At 50.5% G+C, this 27,202-nt stretch overlaps 1 protein-coding gene across 1 annotated transcript in view; it reads right to left on the bottom strand.

The window, feature by feature from the left end:
- Positions 1 to 20,250, bottom strand: part of LOC123425157 (F-box protein At5g07610-like) — a 30,113-nt gene extending 9,863 nt beyond the window's left edge. Inside the window, exon 1 of the mRNA XM_045108840.1 lies at positions 20,201 to 20,250. The gene's annotated coding sequence lies outside the window, so the exon portion shown is untranslated. The remainder of the gene's footprint in view (positions 1 to 20,200) is intronic.
- Between the last annotated feature and the right edge of the window lie 6,952 nt (positions 20,251 to 27,202).

Here is a 27,202-nt window from a genome sequence, read left to right as displayed (position 1 = left end):
TGGTTCAAAGAGCAGGTTCGTGCTAATCCGCCGGAAGAGGGCAGTGCGGACGGGTTTCTCATACACGTCTTAGCACATGGCCCGCGCCCAAACTCGTGTCCTATGAGGCATACGATATCAACGGGTACACGTTCTACACGGAGGCCAAAGACATGGACAGTAATTACCAGAACTCAGGGGTGACGATTGAATGTGTGACCGACTCCAACGGCACAACTGAAAGATTCTACAGAAGAGTCAAAGAGATCTGGGAGCTTAACTACGCTGGAAGGCACAATGCGACGATGTTCCATGTCAGGTGGGCTAATGCCGTCGTAAGAGAAAACAAGTATTTCACTACCATGTCTATACCCCACGCAAAGAGCACTACCATGAACGTTAACGTCATCGCCAAAACCGAGCCATGGATACGCGCTAAGCACGTGACACAATGCTTCTTCATAACCGACCAGACCAATTCCAGCCACGTTGTCGTGAGGAGAGGCAAAAGGAACATCGTCAGAATGTAAGGAGTCGCCAACGAGGAAGACTACGACCAATACGACAACCCGATGAGGGAAGATGACGATGACAATGAAGCATACGTGAAAAGAAGAATCATGACTACATTACCTAAGAAAGATCGTACTCCATGGTGCCAGAAAAGAAGAATCAAGACAACGAATAAGAAAGGAAATAAGCTCAATGTGAAATGTCTTCGACGCAGCTGAGAAACAATCATTTATATATATGTATGTATTTTGTGTACGAATCAGCACATGGTTTCGGTAATATTCGCAGTATGGGAGGTAGACGTTCTCGTCGTCGACTGCGTGCGAGGCCGTCGGGATAAAAACAAAAAACAAAAACAAAAGGAAGAAAGCAATACAAAAGAAAAAGAAAAGTAAACAGAAAAGGAAAGGAAAATAATAAAAAGAAATGAAAAATAATAAAAAGAAAATAATAAAAAGAAAGTAATAAGGAAAATAAAGTTAGCAGCAGCGCTAGATTGGTACCAACGCTACTGTTAAGTTAGCAGTAGCGTTGGAACTAAACCAGCTCTACTGCTATATGTCCTAGGTCATTTAGCAGTAGCGCTGGATTAGAACCAGCGCTACTCGTAAGTTAGCAGTAGCGCTGGAACCCATCCAACGCTACTGATACTTTTAGTTAACTCGGCACCAAATCCCCTAACTCCCCCTCTCCTTCCACTCCTTCCCTCTCCCCCTCTCCCCCGCACGCTCGTGTGTCGCTGCCGCCGCCCATCCCTGCGCGCGCCCTCGACCTCACTGCCCCGCTGCCTCGGTCGCGCCTCCGCTGCCCCACCGCCCAGCAGCGCCTCCCTCAGTCGAGCAGCCGCTCCCGCCAGCAGCATGGAGCAGCCGCTCCCGTCCAGTAACGCTGCTGCCCGGAACTACATCGACGACTAGTCCATAGGCAGGTAACCCACCACTCCTCCCTCCTTTCCCCCTCTTCCCTCACCCCTCCCTCAGTCGAGCAGGTTGTAGCGATTAATGTATCAGTAAGCAGGCGCCGGAGGGGTGTTCCCCGTGTCGCCCGAGAGAGGCGACGTGGGGTGCTAGAGCCATTTACGCTTCTTAGTTATACTAGAATTGCTACTATGTGGAACGAGAATGAAGACACCAAGCAGAACACCAGACCTACTATAAGTTTGTACTTCTATATGATTTCCAAACAGGACCCCAAGTACTTCCATATGAGTTGTCAAATACAGAGTATAAAACTATTTGCATGGGTCTTTTGTCCCGGCTTTTCAGTTTGATTTGAGTCCTACAAATGACCAAGGAAAATGTGTTGCAAGAAAAAGATGCAACATCCCCGTGGCATCCATTTAGCGCTAGCTATTGTAGCTTGAGACAGAGTAGACCTACACAGTGCCTCCAAGATGCACTAGGATTGCTCTAGGTATGCTCTAGCAGGTTGTAGCGATTAATGTGTGCGCTAGGTATGCTCTAGCACGTGTGCACTAGACACAAAATTTTATACGTATACGTCTCAACTCAGCAGCCGCCTGTATGACCCATTTATTTCCAGCCAGGCTACTACTTATACGTACGTCTCTTTCTAGCTTGGACGCATGTCCCATAAGTATCTGGCCAGCAATGTTGGATGCAGCGGGAACTGAATCACGCGGACGTAGGACACAAGCGCTAATCACAAAGCCACCGCACGGCTAGACAACCATGCGTATGTACGTTGGTTAGATTTTTCCAACAAACAAACAAACAAAGTCAAACAAATAGGCCATAAACAGTTGTTCTTATAACCTTAATGGTCATAAATTATTTGTTTATGGCCTATTTGTTTATGGCCATAACATCCCCAATGTTAGGAAATCAACTTATTTGTATTGAATGCCCAAGGGACATATATATATTACACATGACTTGAGGTGCAAGGAAAGTAAACATAGACTAATAAGGACTCCTAAACTAATACTAATAGACTAATAAGGACTTCTAGACTTCTAAACTAATACTAATACTTTCTAACACCCCCCCTCAAATGCAAAGCGTATGCAGTAGCATTGCATTTGAAGAAGTGTAATACTAAGAAAACAATGATAATCCAAATCCGCGTCTTGATAGTGTCGTCGTAGCATGAAGAGTCTTCAAAACTTGTCGAGTCGCCGAAGGACAGAACAAAGAGATGGCACATCAGAAGATAAGTATCAAGAGAAGATGAGTTGTCAAAAGAAGATGGCACATCAAGAGAATAAAGCATTGTGCAGAAAATCATAGTCCACGACAACCGTCGGCGAAAGAAGCTCGGCGGATAAGGCACGATGGACGTAGATCGATAATGCAAAAGAAGTCCAGGAAATCCTATAGAAAACAACAAGAGCAAATAGGCCACAAAAGTTGCATAGAAAGGATCAGGACCAAAGAAAAGGCTGACGGACTAAGGTATGATGGACTCGCATGGCATGAGAAAACACAAAATATCAACGGATTTGGTGGACGCAGCGGAAAATAAGGAAGCTAAAAGCTAGGAAGCATACACGACACAAACATGCAAAATCCATCGTGTATGCAGAAGACATTGTACTTTTTGTTTTAATTGGACGAAGCAGCTACGATCCAGTCCAGCCAAAGCAACAAAACACAGCCGAACAGTTGCAGTCAACCGTATCCAGAAGCCCAACAAAAACCAGCCAAGGAATAACCAGCCAAAACGGAGACAGGGGCTGCTCACGAGGAAGCGCAGGCGAGAATCAGTAGCCGCATACGTAAATCCAATCCAATACGCGGGCGGCTGCAACTCTGGAACGCACGCGCGGGCAGACAGGTGTGCATGTGAGCAAACAGATTTGGCAGGATTTACGTACGGGAATCGGCTGGGAGGACGGGCGAACGCGGTGGCGGGGTGGGAGGGCAGCAGCGAGCCGACCAGAGGAGAGGGTCGGTCGCGCAGGATAACAACGTCGGCCGAGAGAAAACGGCAGCAGCGGCGTGGAACTGGCGAGATGGGGTGGCGGCGGCTGGAGGCCAAAACGGATCGGGAGCGAGGAGTTTGACGGGAGGAGCCTCGTTCCAGCGGGAGCTGGAGAAGCAGCGGTTGCAGCAACAGGTCGAGAATGAGAGCTGCAGCTGGAGGAGATCGGGAGCAGCAGCACGAGATGGCCAGAGGACGATGGCGGCATCGCGAGAGGGAGCGTCCGGCCGAGAGAAGGTTGGTGGCGGCGCGAGATTGGATCTGCACGAGTTGCGTGTGCTAAAAAATTAACCTAAGCTCTAATACCATGTTAAGCTTTATGCACGAGCCAACGCAACCAAAAGTCCGAACTGATGGAAAGGGTTATTTCAATCCACATATAGTGTAACACCCCCTCTCACGTGTGACGGGGAAGACAAGTCAACACGTGCAACCGGAAGAGAGCGACGGGGGGCTATCATCAATTTTTAATAAATTGCGAAAGCTAGGACTTGAACTCAAGACCTTAGCTTTGATACCATGTTAGGAAAGCAACTTATCTGTATTGAATGCCCAAGGGACATATATATATTAGACATGACTTGAGGTGCAAGGAAAGTAAACATAGACTAATAAGGACTCCTAGACTAATACTAATAGACTAATAAGGACTTCTAGACTAATACTAATACTTTCTAACACCCAAATCATGAAAATATATAGTATCAGGTTCAGAGCCTTAATCATGGCAGCTAGAAACCCAAATAACCCATCTTATAATTTAGTACACAAGCGCAATCCTGTGAGAAAATTATTTCAATGAGAGTGCTAGCTACTATGATATTTCTATTTGGTCCCATAAAGATCTCATTTGTTAATCTCTCAAATACAATACACACTTGTCCTGAAACAGAGTGTGTGTGTGGTGTTGCTCTCTATAGGAATTGCTTGCATGAACTCCTAAATAGTGTACAGCTGGGAGCTAAATTGAAGTTTGTTTCTTGTGAGGTGTCAGCCATAAACATGCAGCCGGTAGCGACAGTGGCACCGGCACCAAGACCGGAGATGATGTTGACGTAGCCGGTGAAGGACCGAAGCCGAAGAGGACAAGAAAAAACAAACGAGATTGGCACCGAACAAATTATGGTCACCGCGATGCACCCCACGAAATTAGAGCCAACAGCGCAGCGCGCAAGTGCTATGGCAATCAACTAGGATGCATCCTGAGGGAAACCGCCAACATCAACGACGAAAAGTTAAAGAAGATACCACATATGGAGTACACACTCCTAATGAAGTTGCATAATAGGTTCTTGTTCCCCGGGCGGACTAAAAAAAACTAGGAGTATATAGTAGTATTCATTGGCAGGGTTCCAGGAGTGTACGACCACTGGCCAGACGCTCAGGCCCAGGTGTACAGATAACCGGGGGCTAGCCACAAAGGGTTCGACAACAGAGCCGAAGCGGAAAATAGTTACTTGAGGTGGATGCTACGGCAAGAGAGGGAGCGAAACCGGTGCCTCAAGAAGTACTACATAGTCGCGCTCTTGCTCATGTTGATCGCTCTTCTCTTATACATCATGGTTTAGGTAGGGATAATGAAACTTGTGGTGTGCCATAACTTGTGTATCACTATTTTCGACATGTGATGATATTTGTGTTGGATAATGATGATGATATGACGAGACTATTGTATGTGTATGATATGATGAGAATAATGTATGTTTACTATGATATGATGAAACTACTATATAGAGCATGCACAAATACATCACAAATACATAGAGGAGGAATAAAAATGTGAAATCAAAAAACTTTAGTAATAGCACTGGTTGGCCTTTAATAGCAGCGCTCGTTATCAGCATCGCTTTTTAAAGAGCAACGCTACAGATAGTTAGTAGTAGCGCTCACTGGAAAAGCCCTACTACTAACTATACTTACCAGTAGCGCTGGCTGGAAAAGCGCTACTGCTATATACTTAGTTGTAGCGCGTTAGCAGTAGCGCTGCCACCAGCGCTACTGGTAGGGGTAAAACAAGCGCTACTACTAGGCTTTCTCCTAGTAGTGTTAGTTGCGATGACTAGTGCATGAAGCTTAACATAGTATCAGAACTATGGTCTTGAGTTCAAGTCCTGACTTTCGCAATTTATTAAAAAAATTGCTGGAGCTTAACACCTAACATGCTAGGTTTTTCAGAAAAAACACCGTATTAATCATCTAACATAAGACATCATGCCATAGGCAAGCCAGGGCATGAGAGATCCCAGATTCGTCCGTGGATACAAAAAAAAACATGATTATTCTACAATTTTTACAGCAAGGTTATCTTTCATGATATCCTATGTAAATAAGAGGGTTAACTGGGAAAGAGGTAGACACACACTAATAATGAAGCCCATTCTCTGTCAAACAAAACAGTTCAGCCTTCTGAAATTAATATCCTCGAGTCATAACCACAAGAACCAACAAATTTAGAAAAAGTGTGCCCGACAGCCATCTGTATGCAAAGAGAGAATGTGAAATAAGTAAAATCTAGTGGTTAGTTACAACTTCACTAATTAGTACCTTCATTTTCCTTCTGATACCTTGTGAACCATTTTACGGAAATAAATAGAATATTTTGACAGATCAGGAATAGATAGTGAAAAACATAAGCCTCTTCCCAGAAAAATTGAATTCACAGTAATTTTGACAATTGTCAGAGTGTACTATACATGAGAATAAAGGAGCTACAACTGCAGTACATTCAACACATAATGGATTAACTGTTTGCCTAATTCTCAAGGCAATATCATGGCCACAGTTCCATATTGGTCCAAACTACGAATCCATACACGCAGAGTTATTTTGTGGAAACTAATCCATCCACATGATTTTATTTAGCATTCAACAAGGCATGAAGGTAGGAACCCGATACAATTTTTCCACCTTAACAAAACAACCTGCAAGGTGATCAAAACTACCAATTTTCCACATCTCTTGCTTTATACAGGAGCACATATAACAATTTGATTATACCCTTTCCATTATGGTTTTCAGTACTGTCGCCCTGAGGGCTGCAAACCAGGAAAGAGGATGCTGAAGGAGGTCGAGAGCGGCACCAAGGGAGTTGGCAGTGACTAAATGAAATAGCTCATATTTTCTCTCCTCCTACCTCCTACTTCTCTGGTTTCTTCTTCCCCAAGTATCCCCTTCTCGATCCCAAATCGGAGCCCCACCAAGATTTTTTTTTTTAAGACACCTCAAGACAAGCAGGGGTTCCTGCATTTCATTAAGAAGGGAGTTGGTCCAGTTTATAAGGAAAACCGGACCCGAAAACCTAACATTCTCGGCTAATCAAGGAAAACCGAATGAAAACCCAGAAAGAAAGAAAAAAGAAAACGAAAAAAAGAGGCACTAGAACTTAGGGATAGGGGCTAGATCGGTCTGTCTTGCGCTTCGCATTCTCGAGATTCTCCCTGTAACATCTGTTAGATGTGTATAGCCCCCCTTTTCGGTATATCCCCATTGTGTAAGAGGTTGCCTGCACTTTACCTCACACGTACATGTATTGGCCTTTGGCCCCCTGTGAACGTTAGTTGCTCTTTATCCAACATAGTATCAGATACTAGGTTAGCCTCTCTCCCGCATGATGCAACTCCGTGCCTGCTCTAGGATTCGCTCGTCACCGGCCGTCTCCGCCCGTCACTGGTCGTCCCCGCCAGGATCTGACGTTCCCCGACGGCCTCCTCGTCTCCGTTCGGCAGTCGTAGCCGTCGCCTGGACGTCCTCCTCGACTGGCTGCCGCCGCCCCGTCCTCATCCGGTCGCATCCGTCGCCTGCCTCATTCGGCTGCCACCACCCCCTCCTCGTTCGGCCGCAGCCGTCGCCTGCCTCGACCGGCTGCCGCCAGCCCCTTCTCGTTCGGCCATCGTCGCCCCCTCCTTGTCCGCCGCCGTCACCCCCTTTCAGCCGCAGCTGCCGCCCCGCTGTTATCCACACGCAGATGCTGCGTTGGTAGCTCGCTCGGCCACTGTGTTTCCCAGCCAGCTCGAGCCCGATCCAGATTTGGTTTCCTGTGAAGGTTGACCAAAAAAAAGGGAGAGACAGAGAGCTCATCATGTCTTCTTCGACCTATGTTGTTGTTCCTCGATGCTCGGTGATCTTTGATGGCACCAACTATGCTGAGTTTGTGGGCTTCATGCGTATCCACATGCGCGGTCTTCTCTTGTGGGGTGTTCTCTCTAGCGAGGTCCCCTGTCCGCCATGCCCTCTTGCTCACGTGGCTCCTACCCCGCCGGTGCTGCCTGTTCTTGCTGCTGATGCTTCCCAAGCTGATCTGGATGCAGCCAAGGCTCTCGATGATCCTGCGGTTGATGCTTATGATCAGCAGGTATCAACTTATTCAGATGCTCTTTCTGTCTATCGAAATGATCTGTCTGCTTACACTCAGTGGTGCAATGATGATGCTCCAGCTACTCCTGTTCTCACTGCGTGTCCTCCCTCAGTTTCCTTCGGAGTTCATGGGTCTCGGCACCGTTGCAGCAATGTGGTCTTATCTCTGTCAGCGCCATCAACCCTCTGGCAATGCTCTCTACTTATCTGTGGTGTGTCAGGAGCACGCTCTTCAGCAGGGTCACTCTTCTGTTGATGAGTTCTACACACAGAGTTCCGCCATCTGGCGCCAGCTTGACTCCATTCGGACAATTGTCTGTGGAACTTGTCGTTGCTGCCAGACTATGCGGTCCGACTAGGAGTTTTAGCGTGTCCATGAGTTCTTATCTCGCCTCTATTCCGAGTTTGAGCCTCGGCGTGCTCACTTACTTGCTGATAGCCTTGGTTTTTCAACCGCTGGTGCTACTGTTCTTGAGCCGACTTCTTATCGTGAGGCTGTTGTTCATCCTGAATGGCAGTTTGTGATGGCACAAGAGATTGCTGGTCTTGAACGCACCGGTACATGGGATCTTGTTTCTCTTCCTCCAGGTGTCCGTCCCATCACTTGTAAGTGGGTCTACAAGGTTAAGACTCACTCCGATGGTTCTCTTGAGCGTTACAAAGCTCGTCTCGTGGCTCGTGGTTTCAGTAGGAGCATGGTCGTGATTACAACGAGACCTTTGCTCCCGTGGCCCATATGACCACTATTCGTACACTTCTTGTCGTGGCCTCTTCACGCCACTGGTGTGTCTCTCAACTTGATGTTAAGAATGCCTTTCTTAATGGTGAGTTGCGTGAGGAGGTATATATGCAGCCACCACCTGGGTATTATGTTCGTGATGGCATGGTATGTCGTCTTCGTCGCTCTCTATGGCCTTAAGCAAGGCCGCCGTGCCTGGTTTAAGAGTTTTGCCTCTGTGGTGACTGTCGCTGGTTTTTCAGCGAGTGCTCATGATCCAGCATTGTTTGTCCATCTTTCACCTCGTGGTCGGACTCTTATTCTTCTATATGTTGATGACATGATCATCATAGGCGATGACTTAGAGTATATTGCCTTTGTAAAGGCCCGTCTTAGTGAACAGTTTCTTATGTCCGATCTTGGACCTCTTCGCCACTTTTTTGGGATTGAAGTCTCTTCTACCTCTGATGGCTTTTTTATATCTCAGGAGAAGTATATCCAGGATCTTCTTGCTCGTGCCGCTCTTATTCATGAGCGCATTGTTGAGAATCCCATGGAGCTTAATGTTCACCTCCGTGCTACTGATGGTGACCCCTTGTCTGATTCGACGCGTTATCGTCATCTTGTTGGGAGTCTTGTCTACCTAGCTGTCACTCGTCCGGGTATCTCTTATCCGGTTCATATTCTGAGTCAGTTTGTCTCCACTCCCACTTCGGTCCACTATAGTCACCTTCTTCGTGTTCTACGATATCTTCGGGGCACGATCTCTCACCGTCTATTCTTTGCTCGCTCCAATTCTTTACAGCTTCAGGCTTATTCGGATGCTACATGGGCTAGTGATCCCTCAGGTCGCCGTTCACTTTCTGCTTACTGTGTTTTTCTTGGTGGTTCTCTCATTGCCTGGAAGACGAAGAAACAGACTATAGTTTCCCGTTCGAGTGCAGAGGCTAAGTTGCGAGCTATGGCTCTTTTGACGGCTAAGGTGACTTGGTTACGGTGGTTACTTCAGGATTTTGGTGTTTCTCTCACTACACCTACTCTGTTATTATCTGACAGTACAACTGTTATTAGCATTGCGCGTGATCCTGTGAAGCATGAGCTCACCAAGCATATTGATGTTGATGCTTTCTATGTACGCGCTGGTGTGCAGGATCAGGTTATTGCTCTTCAGTATGTGCCTTCCGAGCTACAGTTGGCGGATTTTCTGACGAAGACCCAGACTCGAGCGCAGGATGGCTTCTATCTCTCCAAACTCAGTATTGTTCATCCACCATGAGTTTGAGGGGGGTGTTAGAGTACATATATATAGCCACGTAACCTTTTCATATTTACCCTATTGTATAAGGGATTTCCTGCATATCCTATACTTGTACATGTATATATATCGTCGTATGGCCTCATGGGAATACAAGTTGCATATTTCGTAACACTAGCTTCCTCCGGCTCTTCATCGATGAATTCTGTTGCCGTTGTGACTGCTTCCACCCCTCCGTCACCGCCGGCACCTACTAAGTCAGGTACATCTTTGTGGGTTCTAGATTCTGGACCTTCTTTTCATATATCTTCTGATTCTTCAGTGTTGTCTTCTCTTCGACCTCTTGATTCTCAACGTTCTCACTGCCGAAGGCACCCCCTTCCTATTGCTAGTCGTGGCACTCTTTCTACTCCGTCTTTTTCTGTTCCTAGTGTTTCTCATTTTTCCCGTGTTACCATGAATCTCTTTTCCGCTATCCAACATACTAATTCTGGTTGTCGTGTAATTCTTGATTTCAACTCTTGTTCACTTCAGGATCTTAGCACCAAGGCTCTGGTTGGTGTTGGCCCTCGGCGCCGTGAGTTGGAGGGCCTTTGGGAGGTTGACTGGCTTCATGTTCCTTCCGCTGCCACCACTTCTACCAGTTCCCATGCTCTTGATGCCTCCTCTTTTGTGTCCTTCCAGCAATGGCATCGTCGACTTGATCACAGACGTGGTTTCCGCTTGTCGTTGTTGGTGCGACAGGGTGTCTTAGGGTCTGTCTCTGGAGATGTTTCTTTACGTTGTGATGGTTGTAGACTTGGAAAACAGACCCAATTACCTTATCCTACTAGTGAGTCGGTATCTCAGCGTCCTTTTGACTTAGTCCATTCCTATGTATGGGGACGTGCTCCCTTTGATTCGAAAGGTAGTCATCGCTACTATGTTCTGTTTATTGATGATTTCGCTCGCTACACTTGGCTCTACTGTATGAAATCTCGTAGCGAGGTTCTCTCTATATACAAACGATTTGTTGCCATGGTTCACACCCAGTTTTCCACACCTATTCGTACTTTTCATGCTGACTCCATGTGGGGAGCCCGACTTACGAGTCAAGATCGCCGAATGATCCTGCTCAATGATCCAGAGATCAATGCTCATTGAACACACAGATACTGAATATTAAGAGTCTTACATCCTTACATACCGTTGGATACAACAAATGACCATCATGGTCTAGTTTCACATAGGTAGGGCCTATAAGGCCAAACACATCATTACATCTACTAGCGGAATTCTTAGTAATAAACGGGAACCCATGCCATCAGCCTTCACCAACAGGCATTCTGACTGGGAAGCGTCCTAGATCGTGTGTCCGTCTCCGATGACGAATTCTTCTCCGAACTCCGGTCCCTCCATGTCTGGTCAATAACATAACCAGTCGCAAGCCAATGAGTACTTTAAATGTACTCGCAAACAACCCATGATGTGGATAATGAAGTTGGTACGATACAAGTGATATGCAGCCTTTGCGAGGAGCAAGTCTTTACTAAAGAATATGCATGGTCAAATACTTGTATGGATATGCATTACGAACTAGATGATAATCTTAAGAACAGGTTACAGATATGAACATATCTGCTAAGGGCTAAACTCTTCGGGTTCACCCGATATGCCAAGTCACCAAATTTGACCATATCAACTCTTTCATATCACATTATGAACACACACACACACTTGGTTTATACGGACGTAGTTTAAGCAGGATTACCCAACTGTCCTTAACCACGGCTATTCGAATAGTTTTACATTCTGCAGAGGTTGTACGTTGTACCCACGAGATCCGGGAAACTTCCATGTCATCCACGACTCGCGGTATATATCATACCCGAGGTAAGTAGCCGATCATTGCCTTTCCCCTGACGATACTAGACAAAGATTTCACTCGATTGATACCCAGCCCACATGATGTACGTCTTACGAGCACCGACTCTAGACCGTACCATCCATGCGGGGACCAACGGTGTGCCCGGAACACGTAAAAACGGCATAGTCGACCTTCCTGGTACGACCCCGTCACGAGAGTGACCACATATCACTCCCGCCACTAGTAATGTGGCTCTTTGCTAGCACCGACCAAAGTAATCAACAAAGCCCCGTCCCATAAAGGGGTATCGTGGTCGTACATGCAAGGTTGGGACGGTCGACACATCATAAATCTAATCCTGTTTCCGAAGCCACTCACACAAAATATACCCGATGCACCACTTCTTCATAAGTGGTCACCTAACTCAACATCATCACCCTCGGGCATTAGTGGCACCCGACGGGGTTTTCGTAAAACCTTTGATATCAACTTTGTGTTACCATCATCATGCATATGCTCCTTCTATGCGTAGCACTACTGTCTACTTGACAACAAATTATCAACGTGACCCTCATAGGTGGTATGGTCATGCTCCGTGCAAGTGCTCCGGAGGAGCCATCGGTAACACCATGCTGGGGTGCACCGAATAAACTTAACTACATGCTTCGGAAATAAGTATTCAACTAGGTATGCATCAAAATGATTTCTCAGACATGGTCAAAGGGTTGCTTGCCTTGATCAGCTAGGTATCCGGGGTCTTTGGGTCCAAGTCCTTCGTTGAACACGGAATCTATCGTTGTAATAATAGTAATAATAATAAGAAGCACATTAAAAAACAGAGCACAAACTCACTTTAAAAAATGTTAACCTATTCTGATAAATCTTGTTTGTAGTTTTTAAAAATATTTGTCTCTGGTTTTGATGAAAGAGAGTATTTTTAAAATCCAATTAACACGAGCTAAAGTATTGAAAATAAGCATTTTAATTATAGCTATGCAGAAAAGTTTTTACAAAAAATAGTACAACGGTACTAATAAATTCTACCCATTTTTAGAAGAATTGTGATGGAAAAATATTTAAATTTGATTAAATATTAAGCTCTACAAAAATCTTTTAGAAACAAAATAAAAGAAAAAGGAAAAAGGGGGCTCAGCCCTGGCCTGGCCCGGCCAGTGGCTAGGCCGGCCCAACTGGCCAACCGGCCAGGTAGCCAGCCAGCAGCCCAGGTGCGCGCGCCGTCAGGTTTAAACCTAACGCGCGGGCCCCTGCGGTCAGCGGTAGAGAGAGGAGAGAGGGGGTGAGACTGGCCACCGACAGGTGGGGCATGCCTGTCGGGGTCGTCTTCCTCCTCTGGACAGAGGGGAGGGGAGGCAAGCCGACGGCAATTCCGACGCCCTCGTGGCCAGACGATGACAGGAACGGAACCGTGGCATCGTCGCCTACCTGCCGGTGGTCGAATGAACGATGGGGAGGCCCTGGGTCAACGGCGACGACGAGGTTGTGGCGGAACCGATTCGGGTGGTGGAGGAGATGGGTGCTACGGGCAGGGAAACGCTCAGGGAAGAGGTGCAGAAGCTTCCTGAGCTCACTACAGTCACGGAGGAGGTGAGAGGAGCGTGAGAGCTGGCTTGTAGCCCAAGATCGACAGAGCTCTGAAGCGGCTGGGCCTCGGTCGATCTCGATTACCGGAGCTCTCTTTGCTCGAATGGGGTGGCTAGGGGCTCGATTGAGGGCCTGGAGGGGTGGCGTGAGGTGCTGGAGTGAAGCGGGAGGGCCTATTTATAGACCAGCAACGGTGCACCAAGCGGGGGAGCGCCGGTGGTTTCACCGTGGCTGCAGGAGAGGAAGAGAGGGCCCGGGGTCGATACCACGGTTTCGCGGACGTGGTTTGGGACCCCAGAGACTCAACGAGAGAGAGAGAGGAGGGTTGTCGGAGACGCGGAGAGACCGAGGGGAGGTGAGAACCGGCCGGGGCAGGCCTCCCTTGCCTCGGGTGCGCCGTGTAGCGCGCCCAGAGCGTAGTTTTGGCATGCCACGGCATGCTGGCGCGCTCTGGGGTGCTTTGGCTCTGTCTGGCGTGTCCGGGAGTTGGGTTAGATACTCCTTAGCCGTTTGGGAGCCGAGGGACTCACTGGTGGTCAAAGGAGATGCTTAAAGAGAAGCTGCCAGCCTTGATTCAGAGACTAAATTGGAGATTTTGGCTTACCTGCTTGGAACCAGAGAGGGGCCGCTCGTCTGCAGTTGAGGAGTGGTGCTAGCAGCTTGCACTAAGAGTTTAATGGGAGAGACTAAATTGGAGATTTTGGCTTACCTGCTTGGAACCAGAGAGGGGCCGCTCGTCTGCAGTTGAGGAGTGGTGCTAGCAGCTTGCACTAAGAGTTTAATGGGAAGGGAGTGGGTGTAGAGGGTGTTAAGTGTTCTTTGACCATTCTGGCTGAAGGTGTTTGATATGGGTTTGGGGTAGCTAACCTCCACCAATGATGCTGAAAGTTAACAGATTTGGGTTTTAGGCAAAAGTAGGATGCTCTACCAAATTTGAGCTTCATTGGACAAGTTTGACAGTGTAAACTTGAAAACACCCCCAAATGGGCAGTTCTTCCTTTTTAAAAGAGAATGTGGGTAAATTAATCCCCACAAATCCAATTCTTGGCAGGGTTTCCTCATTTGGGGTACTGAGCACTCCTGCAAAGTTTCAGGCCATTTGGACAAACTTTGCTATGTAGAGTTGCTACAGCTTGATTCTGGATAGGGAAGGTTTTGGAAATATTTGGTGAACCAAACCACCTTGGAATGAGGTGAAACTTGGCATGATCACCAAATATAGCTTGGGAAGCATTGCTAGAATTTCCTGAGAATTTATTGAGAATATTTCCTTTGAAAATATTTCAAAAGGTCAAAACAGACATAATAGATTTTCAAGGATTAGCTCAAATATTTTGAACATAAATAGGGGTTAAAAATCTTATGTATGGAAAATATATCTCCTCTGAGTGTCTACAAATTTTCTCAGATTTTTCTAAGGCAGGAAAATAATATTCCATTCAGAAACATCATTTCTGGCCTCAGAAAAGGACATCCAAATAAAATAGAAAATATTTTATAAAATAATTATTTTATGATTTTGAAGAGTTATAATAGTGCTAAAACCAGATTACAATCTTTGGGTGAAGGCACTCCCTTGGAATCAGGGACTTGTAGTGCAAAGCCCAAAGCAAGGTTTTACAACAACAACAACAACAACAACCAAGCCTTTCAGTCCCAAACAAGTTGGGGTAGGCTAGAGTTGAAACCCATAAGATCTCGAAACCAAGTCATGGCTCTGGAACGTGGATAGCTAACTTCCACGCACCCCTGTCCATGGCTAAGTCTTTGTCGATATTCCAAACCTTCAGGTCTCTCTTAACGGACTCCTCCCATGTCAAGTTTGGTCTACCACGACCCCTATTAACATTCTCAGCACGCTTTATCCGTCCGCTATGCACCGGCGCTTCCGATGGCCTCCGTTGAATATGTCCAAACCATCTGAGACGATGCTGGACCAGCTTCTCTTCAATCGGTGCTACCCCAAGTCTCTCTCGTATATCGTCATTCCGTACCTGATCCATCCTTGTGTGGCCACATATCCATCTCAACATGCGCATCTCTGCTACACCTAACTGTTGGATATGTCGTCTCTTGGTTGGCCAACACTCCGCGCCATACAACATCGCAGGTCGGATAGCTGTCCTATAAAACCTGCCTTTTAGCTTTTGTGGCACTCTCTTGTCACAGAGTACGCCAAAAGCTTGGCGCCACTTCATCCACCCAGCCTTGATTCGGTGGCCCACATCTTCATCGATATCACCATCCTTCTGCAACATGGACCCCAAATATCGAAACGTGTCTCTCTCCAGTACCACCTGCCCACCAAGGCTAACCTCTCCATCCTCGTGCCTAGTAGCACTAAAACCGCACCTCATGTATTCAGTTTTAGTTCTACTAAGCCTAAAACCTTTCGATTCTAGAGTCCGCCTCCATAACTCTAACTTTCTATTAACCCCCGTTCGGCTATCATCGACTAGCACCACATCATCCGCAAAGAGCATACACCATGGGATATCTCCTTGTATATCCCTTGTGACCTCATCCATCACCAAATCAAAAAGATAAGGGCTCAAAGCTGACCCTTGATGTAGCCCTATTCTAATCGGAAAGTCATCGGTGTCGCCATCACTTGTTCGAACACTTGTCACAACATTATCATACATATCCTTGATGAGGGTAATGTACTTTATTGGGACTTTGTGTTTCTCCAAGGCCCACCACATGACATTCCGAGGTATCTTATCATAGGCCTTCTCCAAATCAATGAACACCATATGAAGGTCCTTCTTTTGCTCCCTGTATCTCTCCATCAGCTGTCGTACCAAGAAGATGGCTTCCATGGTAGACCTCCCAGGCATGAAACCAAATTGGTTTTTGGTCACGCTTGTTAACCTTCTTAAGCGGTGTTCAATGACTCTCCCAAAGCAAGGTTTTAAAATAATAAAAATGAGAAAAGGATCTTTTTGGAAATAACATGTTATAAAAATATTATTTTAGGATCCACTCATTCAAGCATACACTAAAACAATGGCAATCATGGCACTCATATCACTTGCTTAAAAAGTTTTAATAAACTCAGATTTTGAAAGACTATAGTTGAAATAGAGTGAAAACAAGGTGTGACCCTCCACTAGAGAGTATATCTCCCAGATGTTGTGTGTCTTTCTCACGGAACAGGGTACTCTTGCCCAGTTCTCATGTCCTGGTGCCCATGCTCAGAATGGCATTGCGGAACGTAAGCATCGTCATCTGCTTGAGACGGCTCATGCACTGATGATAGCCGCTTCCCTTCCACCCCAGTTTTGGGTTGAGGCCGTTTCTGCATCCACCTATCTTATCAACATTCAGCCATTGACTGCCTTGCAAGGTGGTATTCCTATGGAGTGTCTCACTAGTCGTTCTCCTAACTACTCCGCTCTTTGTATGTTTGGCTGTGTGTGCTATGTTCTTCTTACCCCGCGAGAATGCACCAAACTGACTACTCAGTTGGTTGAGTGTGTTTTTCTTGGCTACAGTAATGAGCACAAGGGCTATCGATGTTGGGATCCTGTTCGTCGTCGGTTGCACAATTCGCGTGATGTGACTTTTGATGAGTCTCGTTCTTACTACCCCCGCCCTTCCTCCTTGCGTTTTCCTGTGGACGATATTTCTTTTCTTGTTCTTTCCGATACACCCTCCTATGTGCCGCATGTCTCCCCCCTTCCTCCAACACATCTCGCTCTTCCTCATCCACCACCGACACCACCTTCTCCTCCATCCTCCTCCCCACCCTCCTCATCTACCTCTCCATCCTCTCCCCTCTGTGGCGCTCTCTCCTTTTCCTCTCCGCTACACTCGTCGCCCTCGTATTGAGGATGATTCTACTGACGTGCCTCCCACTTCTGGAGCGCCTCCTCTCCCGCCTCCCCCTGTTCATAACCTCCGTGCTCGGCTCCCCCCCCCCCCACCACCTGATCGCTATTCTCCTGACCAGTATGGTCTCCGCTACACTCGTCGCCCTCGTATTGAGGATGATTCTACTGACGTGCCTTCCAGTTCTGGAGTGCCTCCTCTCCCGCCTCCCCCTGTTCATAACCTCCGTGCTCGGCTTCCCCCCCCCCCCCCACCACCACCACCACCTGATCGCTATTCTCCTGACCAGTATGGTATCTCTGTTGTTGCTGTGCCCACTTCCTATCGGGCTGCCATGACTCAACCTGAATGGTAGCTTGCGATGGCAGAGGAGCTTGCTGCCCTTGAGCGCTCTAGCACATGGGATCTGGTTTCCCTTCATTCCGATGTTCGTCCCATCACCTGCAAGTGGGTCTATAAGATTAAGACTCGCTCTGATGGTTCTCTTGAGCGCTACAAAGCTCGTCTTGTGGCTCGTGGCTTTTCGTAGGAGCAGGGACACGATTATGATGAGGCTCATGTGGCCCACATGACCACTGTCCGCACTCTCCTTGTTGTGGCTTCTGTTCATCATTGGTCTGTGTCTCAACTTGATGTCCATAACACTTCTCTAAATGGAGAGCTGCGTGAGGAGGTTTATATGCAGCCACCACCGGGATACTATGCTTCTGATGGTATGGTCTGCCGATTTCGACACTCCCTCTATGGTCTTAAACAGGCCACTCGTGCCTGGTTTGAGCGTTTCGCCTCTGTGGTGACTGCCGTTGGCTTCTCTCCCAGTGATCATGATCCCGCGTTGTTTGTTCACACGTCTCATCGTGGTCGGACTCTTCTTCTTCTATATGTTGATGACATGATCATCACTGGTGACGACTCTGACTACATTGCCAGGGCTGCTACATTCCTGTCTGTCAATGCATTGTCTAGAACAAACAACCCTAAGACGGTTAGACTAAGAGCCATGGTAGCTAATAAAGTCATGTTGCTATTAGTGGACTCTGGTAGTTCTAACACTTCCATTGATCAGCATCTAGCTGGCAGACTTTAGTGTAAAACCAAAACACTACCTCTTCCTCTGAAAGTTGAAGTGGCCAATGGGGAGTTCATGACTTGTGAACCATAGGTCCAGGGTTGGAATGGTGGATCCCGGGTCACACTTTTACCACTGACATGAAAGTGGTACCCCCAAAGTCACAACACATAATGTCTATACCGATAAGGAAGGAGATGGTGGTAGGATCTGGCGACCTCAAGGGCGACGGCACGTGCCTCGCCTCCCCACCGCCGTCGAGCCCCTCAGCGGCTGCCCTCCCTGCCGCCGATGTCCCCCCGCCGCCTCTCCCGCTGCCTGCCCGAAGACGCCTTCGGCTGCATCTCAGGCACCCGCACAGATCCGTTGGACTGACCTCACCGAGGACGCGGACCCCCCGTCGTCCATCGCGATGGTGCTCCCCCTCCTCCCCATAACCTCCTGGCACAGACCAGCGTGGATGGTTGCTCTGTCGTCGTCTCGCAGTCCCGCCGGAGTGCTCGGCCTTTGCGCAGGGGTGGTGACCGACGTCGCCGGTCGTGAGGCGTCATCAGTAGGTCAGACCTTGGCCTTGCCCGATCCTCGTGGCGACACTCTAGGGCGCGCCCCTCCGCTGGTGCTCCATCTGGCTCGTCGGCCTCCCGCCCATCCGTGCCTCTCCCGGCGGTCTCGGCTCGCCGGTCGCCTTTCCGGCCCTTCATCGCATCGTTCGGGTCCTCCTCCCTCCAAGTCCGCCTCAATTTATCCCCGCATCGCCCCTGGAGGGCCGCCTGGTGTTGGGCCGGCCCACCTCCACGGCGCTGCCTCACGGGGTGGGTCTGAATGCCCGGGCCGGCTCGATCTGGCCGCCCCAAAGATTTCCAGCCCCCCCCCTCATTCTTCCGCAACCCTCTGTTTCGCCCCCGTTTCCTCCCCCATCTCCCTGCCTGCGCCGCCACTCCTACGCCTCCCTCCTCCGACGACGGATCCAATGATGCCCCCGTGAATAGGATGACAGGGGTGCGCACAACAAACGCCACAAAAATCGAATACCGCGACCCCACTCGTCCGTCCCCCGACGACATCCGCCATGAAGAGGACCTACGCCGCGACATGTCAGCCCGCGATGGCCAACGCTCTTTGGCCAGCTCCAGCTCCCACCGCTCTCCCGAACGCCGCTCGCCAGCTCGCTCTGACCGTCATGGCCGGTCCTGCTCTCCTCCGCCCCTGGACGACTAGTGGGCTTCGCTTCGTCGGTCCCTGTCGCCCGCACGCCGACAGAACCGGAGCCTTTCTTCTGGGCGGACCGGCCGGATCCCGCCCCCGTGCTACCATTAGCCCCCCCTGCGTCGGACATGACGGGCCGATACCAGCCTCCCCGCTCCAACCAGCAGCTACCTCCTGCAGCGGGTCCGGGCAATGGCGTTGGCGTTCTGAGGGAACGCCAAGGATCTGCAAAGAAGAAGAGAAGGGGCCAGGGCACGCTGCTGGGGCTGGTTCCACGTAGGCGCCTCTGTCGCGGCCTCGGGAGCTCTGGCTACTGGAGTGCGGATCCGTGGTTGACCGCTTCCAATGCTTCAACTGCGGTATCCTTGGTCATGCCCAAATCTCCTGGACCAACCCGACATGTTGCTACGTTTGCAAGGACCCCGGCCATCCCGCGTTTTTATGCCCGAATTGTCCGGTGACCGATGAGGTCATGATGTATGGCCATGGCATCGAGGGCCTTGGCTTCTTCCACATGAGGTTTCGAATCTTCCCCCTCCCGCCCCCTCGCTTCAGGGTATTGTGGCAGTGATCGGCGAGGGTGTGGCCTCCCCGAAGATGATCAAGGCAGATCTCAAACCACCTGTACTGGTGCCAGTGGGACTGGCATGTGACCCGGACTGCGGACAATGAGTTCACGGTGGTCTTCCGTGACGCGACCAGCCACGGCTACGCCACTCGGAGCGCCGACATGACCCTCGCACTGAACAAGCTCATGGTGGACATCTCGGAGCAAATCCGCGACCCTAAGGTGGTAGCAGTCCTCAACACGGCGTGGATCCTCATCTTCGGCCTGCCCGATATAGCACGGCCGGACCGAGTGATTCGCAAGATGTAACGTACCCTTGGCAAGGTGGTCGTGGTGACGAGCTATCGCTTCGCAAGGAGGAGGAGGTCCGGGTCAAGGTTAAATCCCTGGACTCCTTCAAGCTTCGGGCCACGGTTCAGGTTTTCTTCAACGACCAGGGCTACGACCTCAAGATCGCCTCAGAGCCACCCAACCATGTGGGCGCCCTCGCTTCTGTGACGATGGGCACTTTGTCGGCGACCAAGACGGAAATGACGACTACCGCGGGCGCCATAGACGTTCGCGCCGCCATCACCGACGGCTCAGAGGACAGTCACTCCCCTTCCCCCGTCCATGACCCTACATCGCCCACTTTGAATCGGGGTGGGGCGCAACCGGGCCGGTCCACTGGGCTGCAACCCCTCCTCCTAGCCGGCCCCCTCGCTCGTCCCTCCGGTGGTCGTGGGCTCACCTGACCGCTCATCCAGCGGGAGCGACATCTCTCGCGTTGGGTTGCTATTGCTCTCGGCGTCGTCTCCTCGATCCCCACCTCAGCCCCGACGGTCTCCCCTCTCCTTGGCGACTCCGAGGCCCCGATGACTCTCACTGATGATGGTCCGGGTCTCACGTTGTTGGACCCGGCTGCCTCTCCCCCTGCTCCGCCCCTGCGCCTAGTCGGGTCATGGAGCCGGTCGACTCTCCGCCTGATGCGGCTGAGGTCGCCGCTATCCATCGAGGCCGCCGGCCTCCCCCCCCCCCCCCCCCCCGGCTCCTCTGTCGTCGTCGTCGCTGCCCCCGGGATCCATCTTCAGCTGCTCCATGGCAACCTGCCCCCCGTCTCCGACTATTGCCTCCGTGCTGGTGACCTCGGTGGTGACCACTCCGTTGGCCGCTCACCCACACCCACCATGGACGGCTACCTACTCCAGGAGGGGTAGATTGACCTCAACACCGGTGACGTCTCACGGGGTGCTTGAATCAATGTTGCCCGGCCACCTGGCAGCCCCAGCTCTACCCTTCCCGGAGCGGGCGAAGCTCTGGGCCGCGGCCCGCAACCTCAAGCCAGGTACCCCAGTCATCCCAGCCAGTTCTTCCAACTGCTCGTTTTCCGCTCTCTAGTCCGCCCAGCTCGGTCACCTAGTTAAGGTCGCGACGGACTCGGCAATCGTCTCCACTGGGCTGCAGCCCATCTTCCTAGCTGTCCCCTAGCCCCCCTCCGTCGGCGATGGTTGACGCCCCCACGCACATCCCTCCGATGATCGTGGGCTGCCCTGACCGCTCATCCGGCAGGAGCGACATCTCCAGCATTGGGTTGCTGGTGCTCCCAACGTGGTCTTCGTGATCCCCCACCTCGGCCCCGACAATCTCCCCCCTCCTCGACCCTGATGGCGACTCCGAGGCCCCCATGACTCTCATCGATGATGGTCAAGGTCTCACGTTGTTGGGCCCGGCTGCCTCTCCCCCTGCTCCGACCGTGGCCGCCCATGCGACTATTCGGGTCATGGAGCCGGTCGACTCTCCGCCTGATGCGGCTGAGGTCGCTGCTCTCCATCGAGGCCTCCGCCCTGACCACGTCCCTCCGATGATCGTGGGCTGCCCTGACCACTCATCCGGCAGGAGCGACATCTCCAGCGTTGGGTTGCTGGTGCTCCCGACGTGGTCTCCGTGATCCCCCACCTCGGCCCCGACAGTCTCCCCCCTCCTCGACCCTGATGGCGACTCCGAGGCCCCGATGACTCTCGTCGATGATGGTCAAGGTCTCACGTTGTTGGGCCCGGCTGCCTCTCCCCCTGCTCCGACCGTGGCCGCCCATGCGGCTAGTCGGGTCATGGAGCCGGTCGATTCTCCGCCTGATGCGGCTGAGGTCGCTGCTCTCCATCGAGGCCTCCGCCCCCACCCCCGCTCCTCCGTCGTCACCGTTGCTGCCCACAGGCCCTGCCTTCAGCTGCTCCATGGCAACCTGCCCCCGTCTCCGACTGTTGCTTCTGTGCTGGTGACTACTCCGTTGGCCGCTCACCCACACCCACCACGGATGGCTACCTATTCCAGGAGTGTTAGGTAGACCTCGACACAGGTGACGTCTCACCCAGTGCTCGGATCAATGTTGCTCGACCACCTAGCAGCCCAGCTCTGCCCATCCCGGAGCGGGCGGAGCTCCGGGCCATGGCCCGCAACCTCGAGCTAGGTACCTCAGTCATCCCAGCCGGTTCTTCCAACTACTCGTTTTCCGCTCTCTACTCCGCCCCGCTCGGTCACCTAGCTAAGGTCGCGGCGGACTCGGCAATCGTCTTCAGGGGGGAGGTAGATCCCCCTAGTTCAGGTCGACGCAATTGGCGCCAGGGAAATTCTGGAAGGGCGGCTGGCCGAGACCCGCGCTCGCCTAGCCCCGTCCATGCCCCCGGGCCTAGTGGGCCGCCCCCTTCCTCACGGGCAACCGCTCGGACCTCGACGTTTGTCGCTGAGGTCCGGGGTCGCACCCACTCCAGCACCGCTGCCCTCCGTGCGCAAAGTGCCTCCCTTGTCTTGGGGTTCTTTTGGAACATCTGCGTCTTCGGCCAAGATGGTCGTTGCCGCCAACTCATCGAATACATGTGTGATGAACGAATCGACCTTGTGGCTATCCAAGAAACCATGCGCACGGAGATTTCCCTGTCCGAACTCGAATGTCTGAGCACGCACTTGTTTGTCTGGCATTGGCTCCCTTCTGGTGGGATCGCTAGCCACTCAGGTGGCATCCTGTTAGGTGGCGTTCGGTTGTGTGGCTATCCCAGGATGGGATAGGGATAGACAATTTTTTAGGGATGACAGTTGTTTGGATGAGAGGATAGAGTGGTTGAGGGCAGCCACGATTCCTGAATATTCCGAGGAAAAACTGGTTGAGGCTATCCGCGAAAATCTGGCGAATGATGGCAACCACCCGCGCTCGCTGCATTCCGGTCACCTCCCACAGCTCCCGAAACATTTTCTCCCTACATCTCACCTGAGCAACAGAACCAGTCCTTGCCGACGGCACATGGATGATTTTGGATCGGGATCTGGCCGCGACGGTGGGAAATCGGCGGACACGGCAGCGTGGAATGGGTAGCGGCGGCGATTGCGCTTGGCGACCGTCGACATCATGTAACAGGCAGCACCGTAATGGGGAATTTGAAGCATCTGACAGTGTGGAACTGGAAGCAGTGTCGGTTGGACTCGGTGAGTGCCGGCAGTAGCTAACGGGCAGGACCGGCGTTGTGGAATCTGTTGAAATAGAACCTCAAACCCGGTCACGGTTCAGTTAGTTTTTGTTCACCATCAGGTTAGACTAGTACTTTGCTTTGTTCAGTTAGCTACTTTAGCTCGCTGGCTCAACAACCTGGAGCGACTCCTGCGCCCCTTTGATCTATTCGTGGGATGGATCACGTAGGCGCAATATCAGGGGGACACGATCCATGATTTCCCTTCTGTAAGCCTGAATAAATGGTAACAAAGTGCAACAGAAAAGGTGTACGTTGACAGCGGAAAAAACAGCCGAGTCCTTCGTCCACCTAGAGCTCTCTCTCTCGCATGAGTTCGTCGTTTTGGCATCCCGAGGGTGCTGACAGAATCGTGAGGCTTCTCTCCTCTCCTTTCTTCTCGTGTATTCTCCGTTATGATCTCTCCCCTCGTTTCCCAAAATTGTAGAAACATATGTTCTTTTGTAACCTGAAGTTTTGCTAGTAACTAACCAGGAATAATCTTAGGCTAGCAATAGGGAGAACGCCCTTAAAAGGGGTTGTAATATGCACTTTCAAAAAAATCAATCTGTCTGAGTTTCCAAATGTGGTTCATAGATGACAATTTTCAGTAATAAGAAAGGTGACAATTTCTGATGGTGACAACACTGAGCATGAGAATATGGTATAATGAGATTTCAAAAAAATGAGCTAAAAAACCAATGTATGGGTAATCTCACCTTCTTATAGCCAAGAGGTCATCATAACAACCTATCCAGTTCTCATTAGTTCAACCAAACAACAAAATATGGTTATCCAACACAGCCAGCCTCATCCAACCAAACAACAAAAGGTGGTTATCCCTAACCAGTTGGTTAGTGATATCCTCTGCCAACCCAGCCTTGCCCTCGAACCAAACGCCACCTTAGGTGTGAAGGATGCCACTTTCGAGGTGGGTAGCATGGACCGGGGTAAGTTATTTGTTAGTATGGAGATCTTCGAGCGGGTCCTCAACTTCAAATGGGAAACCATATAGTATATGGCCCCGCCGACCACCACCGCTCCACGACCATCCTCGACGAGCTCAGGAGGAAGATCTCGTCCGCCCTTCTCTCGGTGGTGGTGGGTGGTGACTTCAACCTACTCCGCTCTATGGAGGATAAGAGCAACGATTGTGTCAACTTCCCACGGTTGCAGATGTTCAATGACTACATTGCCGAGCTCGGCCTCCAAGAATTAGATAGGGTTGGTGCCAAATCCACTTGGACCAACAGCAAGGCGGATCCAACGCGTTCCGTTCTGGATCGCATCTTGGTCTCTCCTGAGTGGGAGCTTCACTGCCCCATCACCTCGCTCCGGGCTATTACGTGGATTGGATCGGATCATGTCCTGCTGCTCCTATCCTCAGAGAATGATCGCCCACTCCCACCCCCAAGGTTTTGCTTTGAAACTATTTGGCTTAACCAGAATGATTATGTCGACGCCGTTCGTGCTAGATGGATGGAGGCTCGTCTCTCTCCCCATCAATCCATCTCAGTTGCCAACAATTGGCACTTTTGTGCCAAGAGCTCAAGACAGTTCATGAACGGATGGGGTGCGAACCTCGGCCATGATTTGTGGGAGCGCAAGAAATCCATCCTAGACTCCATACAGGCTCAATTGTTGGCAACTGATGGGATGGATTGAGCCCATTTGTGGGAGCCTTAAGATCAACTTGGAGAAGAGCGAAGTGATGGTGATGGGATACTCCCCCTCCGAGAGTTAGAGTATCGCCGACAGACTCAATTGTTAGCTGGGCTCCTTCCCCACCTCCTACTTGGGGATTCCCATTAGTGACTCTCATCTCTCCGTGGCGGACTTGAGGCCTACGGTGCTCAAGCTCCAGAATCGTATTGAGCCTTGGCAGGGCAGGTGGCTTTCCAAGGGGTTCGGACAATCCTTATCAACTCCTCCTTGTCCAGCCTACTCCTGTTCATTATGAGCTTTTACAGCTTGCTTGAAACGCTCCATCATGAGATCGGTACCGTTCAGGCTAGATTCGTTGGCCCAACATATGCAAGCCACATGACCAGGGCAGCCTCGGGAGCATGTCCGCCAAACGCATGTTAACATTGCCCTCCTGACTCGTTAGCTGTGGCGGATTGCTAATGGGGAAGATGGTCTCTGCCTCCATATCATCCGAAGCAAATACCTGCATGGCCAGCCACTCGCCTTCTGTCAGAGGTCTGGGAGCTCCCAATTCTAGCAGTCCATCATCCAGTTGCTCCCGGTCCTCCGCATCGAGGCCTCCATCGTGGTCAGATCCAGGACATCCACCATGTTCTGGTTCGACCGGTGGCTGGGGAGGCCCCTTTCGCTGCCCCTTTCCTGACATGTTCGCCATCACTGTGGACCCTCGGATTTCCCTCGAGGCAACTCTTATTGACCTAGGGCGTCTCGCGTTGCGGCAGCCATTTGGGCCCCCAGACATCATCGCATGGCACGAGCTCCTTGAGGCCGTCACCATTCACGAGTCAGACTTAGACCAGATAGTCGATCGCATCTCGTGGCATCTAGAGCCATCGGGAAAATTCTCCACGAAGTCTCTGTGCTGGGCCATCGCTGCCACACCTGCACCGGAGCCCCTTGAGTTGATCTGGTCGATCAGGCTTCCCCAGAAGATCAAGATCTTCCTGTGGCAATGGATTCGCGGCCATGTTCCTTTCGGCATGGAGGTGCTTAAGCGGTATGGCGCACACGATGGGATCCATCCCCTATGTGGGACAGTAGAAGACTCGTATCTCATCTTCTTCTCATGTGTGTCCGCCCAGTTCCTCTCGAGCTACCTCCGCGAGGCCATTGGCGGTCGTTGGTGTAACACCAACTTCCCAGACCTTTTTGCCAAGATCCAGGCATCCCCCCCAACGAGGCACCACATTAGGTGGCTTGCTAGTGGGGTCCTTTCTTGGACGCTTTGGACGGTTTGGAATAAGCTCGTGATCCAGCGTGTGCCTCTTCTACGTGCTAGTGACGCGGTGTTCAAAATGTGTGGCTACTTGTAGCTCGCCGCCAGGACCAGGACGCCATCAACACCATCACTGCTGACCTTCGGGCGATGGCCCTTCGCTTGGCGCCGCCACTCCCTTCGCCACCACTTGAGCCAAATTAGCCTCTTCACTTATGGTGCTACCGCCTTTTTTTTCGGGGCTTGTTGAGTTGTGCCCTCAGCATAACTCTTTCGTACTTTGTGTCGTGCTACCTTGTGTGTGTGTGTTTGATTGGGTTTGGACTCGTGTTGAACCTTATGGCTGTGGTGGTTTGCTTTATCTATAAAGCGGAGCGAAAGCCTTTTTCGGTAAAGTAGTACGTACCGCTGGCCCTGGAAGGTTACGATGCCATCTTGGGCATGGATTGGTTAGCACAGTGGGGTCCTATGACATGCCACTGTGAGGAGAAATGGATACAGTTCCAGTACAAGGTTTGCACTATTACTTTACATGGCATGAAAGATAAGCCAGTCACACAACTGCAAGAATTGACTGTTGAACGAAAAATGTGTGAAAGGTAACGATGTCTGGGCTTACACCAATATTAACTCCCGAGGCAGCAGTATCAGTGTTCAGCAACTTCTCACTGAATACACTCATGTGTTCCAAAATCCACAACAGTTGCCAGATCAACATGACATGTTTCATCATGATAATTACTACAGAAAATTGAAAAACAACTGTTTCTGGCATGTAGCATATCTGAGTTTGAGTATGCTACCCTTGTGTAGTATTGCAAACTAAAGAGAACGCAGCATGGCCCCGAATATAAAGATACAAACAGAAAGTTGGCCGATAAGAAAAGTATCAATAAGGTAGCCTAAGAAACAGAGTTATA

Source organism: Hordeum vulgare, chromosome 1H, assembly GCF_904849725.1.
Source record: "Hordeum vulgare subsp. vulgare chromosome 1H, MorexV3_pseudomolecules_assembly, whole genome shotgun sequence".
In the NCBI taxonomy this organism is placed as follows: domain Eukaryota; kingdom Viridiplantae; phylum Streptophyta; class Magnoliopsida; order Poales; family Poaceae; genus Hordeum; species Hordeum vulgare.
The sequence above is the reverse complement of the archived record's forward strand: the minus strand, read 5'-3'. Positions and strand labels throughout refer to the sequence as shown.